Consider the following 7,505-nt stretch of genomic DNA (forward strand, 5'->3'; position numbering starts at 1 on the left):
ATGAGATCGTGACCTGAGCTGAAGTCGGATGCTTAACCAACTGAGCCACCCGGGCACCCCAACTAAAAAACACTTTTGAGGTGTGCAAAGAAACAGGAACATGGACCCTGTAGACTGTTGAAAACAAAGCAATTGACAGAAACCGTTCCTGAGGAAGCTCATGCATTAGACTCTCTAGACTTACTTAAAACCAACTATTTCAAATATGCACAAATACCTAAAGGAAACCACGAGAACAATATCCCCCAGGGAGAAGATAACAATGGTGAATGCATTAGGAAGTGTCCCCTCCTCTCTTTTTGAGGAATTTGGGGACAAGTCGTGTTAATTCTTTGTCAGATGGTTGGTAGAATTAACCAGCAGTGAATCCTGTCACTGAGATTTTCTTTGTTGGGAGGGTTTTGATTCCTGATTCAATCTCTTACTAGAGGTCTATTCAGATTTATTATTTATTCTTGAGTTGCTTTTGGTAGTGTTTTTAGTTCTAGGAATTTATCGTTGTTGTTGTTTTTTTTTTCAACGTTTATTTATTTTTGGGACAGAGAGAGACAGAGCATGAACGGGGGAGGGGCAGAGAGAGAGGGAGACACAGAATCGGAAGCAGGCTCCAGGCTCTGAGCCATCAGCCCAGAGCCCGACACGGGGCTCGAACCCACGGACCGCGAGATCGTGACCTGAGCTGAAGTCGGACGCTTAACCGACTGCGCCACCCAGGCGCCCCTGTTGTTTTTTTTTTTTTTTTTTTTTGAGAGAGAGAGAGAGAGAGAGAGAGACGGAGAAGTGGGGCTCACCGGAACTTGTGTTTTACCTGAAGTGGGGCTTGAGCTCACCTGATGTGGGACTTGAACACACAAATTGTGAGATCGTGACCTGAGCCGAAGTCAGTCTTAATGAATGAGCCACCCAGGCGCCCAGAAATTTACCGGTTTTATCTAGGCTGTCTGATGTGCTGGTGGAAAACTCTTTGTGGTATCGTCTTATAATCCTTTTTATTTCTGTAAGGTTGGTAGTGATGTCTCCATGTTCATTCCTGATTTTAACAATTTAAGTCTACTTCCCCCCCAACCCCGATCAGGCTAGGATGGGGCTACTATTATAAACAGCAAAGAGAAAAACCAGAAAATAACCAGTATTGGTGAGGATGTGGAGAAATCAGAACCCTCGTGCCCTGTTGGTGGGAAAGTAAAATCTGCCACCACTCTGGAAAGCAGTGTGGTGTTTCCTCAAGCATTAAAAATGGAACCGCCATAGGATGCAGCCATTCCACTTCGGGATACACATTCAAAGAATTGAAAGCAGGATTGTGAAGAGTTATTTGCACACCCAAGTTTGCAGCAGCACAATTCCCAGCAGCCAAGAGGCAGGAGCACCCCCCAGTGTCCACCTCCACCAGTGGGTGATGGATGAACAAAATGTGGTAGGAACGTGCATTGGTACATCACCCAGCCTTCAGCGGGAAGGAATTGCTGACACCTGCCATGTGGGTGAACCTTGAGGACAGGATGCTAAGTGAACTAAGCAGGTCACAAAAACACAAACGTTGCATGGTTCCACTTCTATGAGATGAGGCATGTAGGGTGGTCGGCCTCACAGAAGCAGAAGGAGCAGGGTGGTTTTGGGGAGCTGGGCAGGAGAGGGAGACCGGGAGTTGTCCACCGGGTATAGAGTTCCGGTTCTGCAAGATGCAAAAGATCCGGGCATCGGTTGTGCACCACTGAATACGCACCGTGATACTGTGCTTCACGGTAAATATATATTTGGTCTTCGCCCCTGTTTCTGGCACAGATTTCCCCAATTTCCTGAGTGATGTAAACCGTGACACTGACTTCGCTGTGTTCATGGGTGGCTTTTGGACTCTACCTGAGGGGGGAGGCTGGCTGCTGGGGGAGCCAACCCTGTGATTAGATGGCTGGAACTTTCCATCCCCTCCCCCCACCTCCGGGGAGGGAGAGGGGCCGGAGACGGCGTTCGGTCCCCAGTGACCAGTGATCCAATCAATCGTGCCCGTGTAATGAAGCCTCCCCGAACGCCCATCCGACTGGTGAACACGTGGAGATAGCAGAGAGTGTGACATGCTCGGTTACTGTCACGGGGCCCGAGTGTGCTGGGCACTGGCTTCGAGGGTCCCAACAGACCAGGTTCGGCCACTCACCGCTGACAAAAGCCAAGGGCAGAGAGACACAGGAAAGGGTGGTGACTCAAGAAAGGATCCATTTCGGTGAGGCCGGCGCTGGGAAGACGGGGGCTGACATGTCAAGGTGCTGCAGACAGTCCTGGTGGTGGTTCTCTCTCTTTTTCTTTCTTTTTTTAATTTTTAAAAATTTTTTAATGTTTATTTATTTTTGAGACAGGAGAGACAGAGTACGAGCAGGGGAGGGGCAGAGAGAGAGGGAGACACAGAATCGGAAGCAGGATCCAGGCTCGGAGCTGTTAGTACAGAGCCTGATGCGGGGCTCGAACTCACAAGCTGCGAGATCATGACAGGTGCCCCCCCCCTTGTGAAGTTTTATTTGTTTCCTAGGATTTTACATGAGGACAATCTAGGACAACGGTCAGTGGGTACTTGAGGTGGACAGTGAAGGTCGGGCCGATCGCTGTCTTGGGTTCAAACCCGCGGGGTCTTGCTGACGTCAGGGACGTCCGTCCCTGTTGCTTGAGGGTTAGTTTGGCTGCCCTCAGGGTCTTTGGCTGGCGTTACGAGATGAGCTGGGAGGAAGGACCCGATCGGTCAGGAAGCACAGATGATGGGCAGAGAGCAGGGGGGCTCCGAGCCTCCGCTCCACCTTGCCCTGTGCTCCCCATCCCTTCCGCCCGGCTGGTCCCGAGTGCTGTCCCGTGTGACAAACGGGCGATCTAGGAGGTGACAGGCTTGTCTGAGTTCTCTGAGCCGCTCCAACGTTATTCGAACCCGAGGGCAAGGTTGTGGGAACCTCCTCTCTATAACTTAGAGACGCGGGCGACCTCTCTGCCCGGCCGCTGAGTGACCCCTGAGTTGGCCACACAGAGACTCCAGGGGCCACACACAACAAAGGAAACAGACCTCACGCGGTTCAGACAAGTCACAGCCCCGAGAAGCAAACAGTAGCAGCTTCACGGAGCAGCAATGATGAGGCTCGGGGAGCGGGGGCTGCAGAACTGAACGGTGGGCGGGTCGCCAACCTTCCACTGGAGCCAAGCCCCGCCCCCTGCAGGGCCGGGTCCTGGTGGCTGCCAGATGTTCCACCTGCTGCTCCGCGACTCTACGGCCGGCCGGACACAGCGACGTCACAACCTGGGTCAGAAAGACAAACATCTCTGGGCATCCACCACCACCTGAACTCTTGTCCATTTTTGTAACTTGAGGTGGGCAGAGAGAATGGGGGCAAGGCCTTGAAGAGGGTGGTTCCCGGCCCAGACTTTGTGTTTGGGGGTAAACGCCACGCAGACGGGCCTTTGCTGGGCCCGAGGAGGGGACAGGTATGGGACCCCAGCCGCAGGCACCGCTGTCCCGGTGATGCCACCTCAGGGCGCCCGAGTCCACCTGCCCCTTGGGAGCACTTGCGACCCTCCGCTCTGCCTGAGGGCTCTGTCCTGCCCCAGAGGCACCTCCTCTCCTGCCAGCCAGGGCCACGTGCCCCAGGGAGCGCGGGTACCCCGACGGCGCTGGGGACAGAGCCAGTCTGGTTAGGACACCGTCTCCCAGAAGCCCTGAGCTCCAGGCCGCCACGGTGCTCCCCCTCCTCCTCCGGGCTGCGTGGGCCCAAGTCCTCCTCTGCTCAGGGACCACCCTCTGTCCAGGCTCCACACGCTGGCACTTGGGGCAGGTCGTCTGGACCTTCTGGACTCGTGTTTCCTTGCCGGGAACATGGGCAGAGGCTTCCCTCCCAGACTCGCCAGAGGGAACACGTCCAGGAACATTGAGACCGGGCCAAGGAAGATGCCACGTGGGGGACCCCGTTGGGTTGTGCAAACCGATGAGGTCACGGTGGTCGGCACACAGCAGGCACCTGAGATCCCCGGCTGAATTACGGAAGGAGGGAGGGAAGGAGGGAGAGATGGAGGGAGGGAGTGAAACCACAGAAGCGGGGTCCACACCAGGTCAGGTCAGAGGGCGTCACAGCTCGGGCCCTGGAAGGGGGCACGGGACACGTCCTTCTGTCCCTCCAGCGCTGACCTTCCTCCACGTGGGACCTGCTGACCTCCTGGATCATCTTCACCTCCTCCGCAAACAACGCTGAGTGTTCCCAGAAGGGGGACAGCAGGCAGGGGCCAAGGACGGGCTTCCGGAATCCTGTGCCCTGGGGGACTCTGGGACAGCCTTCCAGGTGGCCCTTTATGTCCTGCAGGCACCAGGCCACGATTCCACCTCATGTCTCAGGGAATGCGCCAACCCATCTAGAAGGCCCGTTACGTCCCCATGTCACAGATGGGGGCACCGAGGCTAATAGCACAGCCTGAGTCACTAGTAAGACGAGCTGGGTCAGGAAGCCTATCTCCCTGACTTTGGATTGTCCTACCAGCAGGCGTGAATCTTGGCGTCCTGGGGCTCGAGTCCCTCCTCCTTGGGGGATCCCACCACCAGCCGAGGGCCCCCCCACCCACTGAACTCAGGGGAGCAGAGCTGACCAACCTGCCTGGGGCCCCACATGGGGCTGGGGAAGGGCCGACTCCGGGCTCTGTGGGCTCTCCCAGTACTGGGCCAGCCGGTCCCCTGCAGGACGAGGACTTCTCGCTGGGGATCGGCTGGGGCCTCTGCTTCCTCACGTTGTCACCTGGGCTGCCGGTCCCCAGACCAGACACCTGCCCGTCTGAAGGTGACCACCGCTGCCTCCCTCGGGTTTCACTTGCCCGAGTCCCTCCCCGGGACCCCCCGCATCTCTGACGCCTGCTCCCGTGGGGGTCGCCTCCCCTTGGACTGGGACGGGTCTGGCCTCCGTCCCGGGGAACGCACTGGCTTTGGCGCATTATTTGGCCCAGAGGCCTGTGAACCTTCTGGCCCTGGGTCGTGAGGGATGCTCTCCCCTGTGTGGTGTGACCGTCCAGCCTTCTGCATCTCCCGGTTTCTGTTTGGGCCACGGGAGGACCAGCAGTGTCCTCTCTGGCGTCAGGCTATGGAGTCACGGCACAAACAGGGGTCTCCACCCCGAGACCATTGTCACCGAAGGGGCCTCCTTTTCCCCCCCTAATCTTTAATCCATTGTGATTTCAATATCAAAGGAGAAAAAGTCTCCTTCAAACGACCACAAAGTACAAAAATGAATGTGTCCCATCTGAAAAGTCGGTGCGGACCCAAAGGTATCTCTGGTGACATTCCACTTGAAGGAAACCTCCAGACTAGGTAACGGAACACGGAGAGAAAGCAGACTGGGGGTTCCCAGGGGCTGGAGGGGGCACGAAAGGGGAGTGAGGGCTCTGGGTACACGGTGACCCTTGGGGATCGAGATATTCTGCAGCAAAATTCTGTGGCGCGGTTCACAGCATTGTGAGCGTACCCAGTGCTCAGGAATTGCGCAGCGTAAAATAAATAAAACGTTTTATTGAAGATTAATATAGATTATAACTAATGAACAACTAACATAACAGCTAAAAAATAGAAGAGAAAAAGGATAAGGGAGAAGAGGAAGAGACATTTTGGTGGGGGTCGGGGTCAGGGATTGGAGAATGAATTTGAAATAAAATATAATAAACAAAAAATAAAATAAGATAAAAAAAGCACCCTGTATAGGTCTTCAACCCCTTGGTTTTTGGCCGACATCCATGCGGGATCAAGGACAGTGGCAGGGGCGGGGAGAAGGGCGATGGCAGGAGCAGTGTTGGGAGCAAAAGCGGGAACAGTGGAACCAGCAGAAGCAGGACCCAGCTGACTCTGCTCAGGTGCCCGCTGTCCCCGCACAGGTCCCAGGTCCCCTGCTGGCTCCCGGGCCCCTGCAGGGGTCGCTCCAGATACCTCGCCTGCCTGCAGATACGCCGAGGCCCCTTATGCCTTTGGGCAGGGCTCTGGGGCCGACCCGGCTTTTGCTCCTGCCCCGGACTCTTGAGAAGAAAACAGAGTGATGGTTGCAGCGGCTCCAAGGCCTCAGGGTGAGAGGAGGGAAGGTCCCCCACCCCACCCAGCGCCGGCCTCTCCAGGGGCCTTGGCAGAGACACAACTCACCCCGGAGCCTCCCCGAGAAGCCGCGGCCAGGAACCCACACGAGGACCTCTGCACCCTGCAGTCCGCAGCCCGGGGCTCTCAGTCCGCTCCTGGCCCCACACCAGCCCGCGGGGGCTCCTCCCAGGGTGGCCCAGCACCACCCGGGCCCCGTGCACCCCCATCGCCCTCCCCCAGCCTTCTCACCCTCGGGCTCTGACTCCGGGGACTCCAAGTACTGGTCCCAGGACCGGTGAACGAAGACCTTACGGCGGGGCCGGGGCGCTGGAGGAGGCCTTCCCAGGCCAACTCCAGGCCCTGCTTCTCAAAACCTCACTTCAGCCACTGTCTCCACGGGTCCAGCGTGGCCCTCCTGGGCGACGGGGCACACACACAACTCTGTAGGGCGGGTGAATCGGGATTCCGCCAATCGTTTCCCGATTTCATCGGTTGATTTCTGTAAAGACAGTGACCCGCGGACGGCCCGGAGACTTCACAGACCCGCCCGGCCATCCTCAGTGTCCTTCCGCCCTTTCCCCTTCAGCTCTCAGATCGGACACAGACCTGAGTGTGCACAGACCTGCACCCGGAGCACAGTGACATCCACCTACAGGGCTCGGGATGAACGTTGGGGACAAGAGGGCCCCCCCGGCACACCCTGTCCCTCCTAGCCAGCCTTGACCTGGGGTGTGAGCATGACCCACCCACCAGGCATCTGACCCCTTCATCTGCCTGCACCTGCTCAGGTGGGCCCTCCACACACGACCCCTCCTTCCACACACACACATACACACACACACACACACTCACACACACGGGAGGGGACGTGGGGCCGCACAGGTCAGATCAGAGCGGTGTCGGGCTGGACTGGCTGTCTCTGGGTCTCCTGTGTTACCTTTGGGTCCCTGCGAGCTAGAGACCTGAGGCGTCCTGTGCACGACCTGACCCACTGTCTCCAGGGTCGGGAAGCGTCGCGGCCACAGGCTCCCCCGAGCCGGCAGCCGCAGGACACGGGCACACAACAGGAGAACATGTTGGTCAGGCGAAGGTGTCCCAACGAATGAGCCCAGTCGGGCACTGTCTCCAGAATGTGGGTGCCTGGTGACCCGGGTTCCGAGTTCTGTTGGGCTCTGTGACCAGGGAGGTGAGGTCACTTCCTGGGGTCCCCTCACCCGGCTTCCTGCTCCTACAAGAGCCCCTCCCAGGCTGCAAAGGGCTCCCCTCCACCCCATGCCCTGACCCTACAGTGACACCAACACAGCCCAGACACGTCCCCGCGAGGCCTGGTGCCACGGCTTTGGGGCCACAGAGCTGGGTTCAGACCTGGGTTTTCCTCCTGACCAGTGCTGGGACCCCTCACAGATCCCGGGCCTCCCGGAGCCCCCCGGTCTCCCCG

This window comes from Lynx rufus, unplaced genomic scaffold, assembly GCF_022079265.1.
Source record: "Lynx rufus isolate CCGP_SWC_20201006 ecotype Redwood Valley unplaced genomic scaffold, mLynRuf1.p SCAF_36, whole genome shotgun sequence".
Taxonomy (NCBI): Eukaryota; Metazoa; Chordata; class Mammalia; order Carnivora; family Felidae; genus Lynx; species Lynx rufus.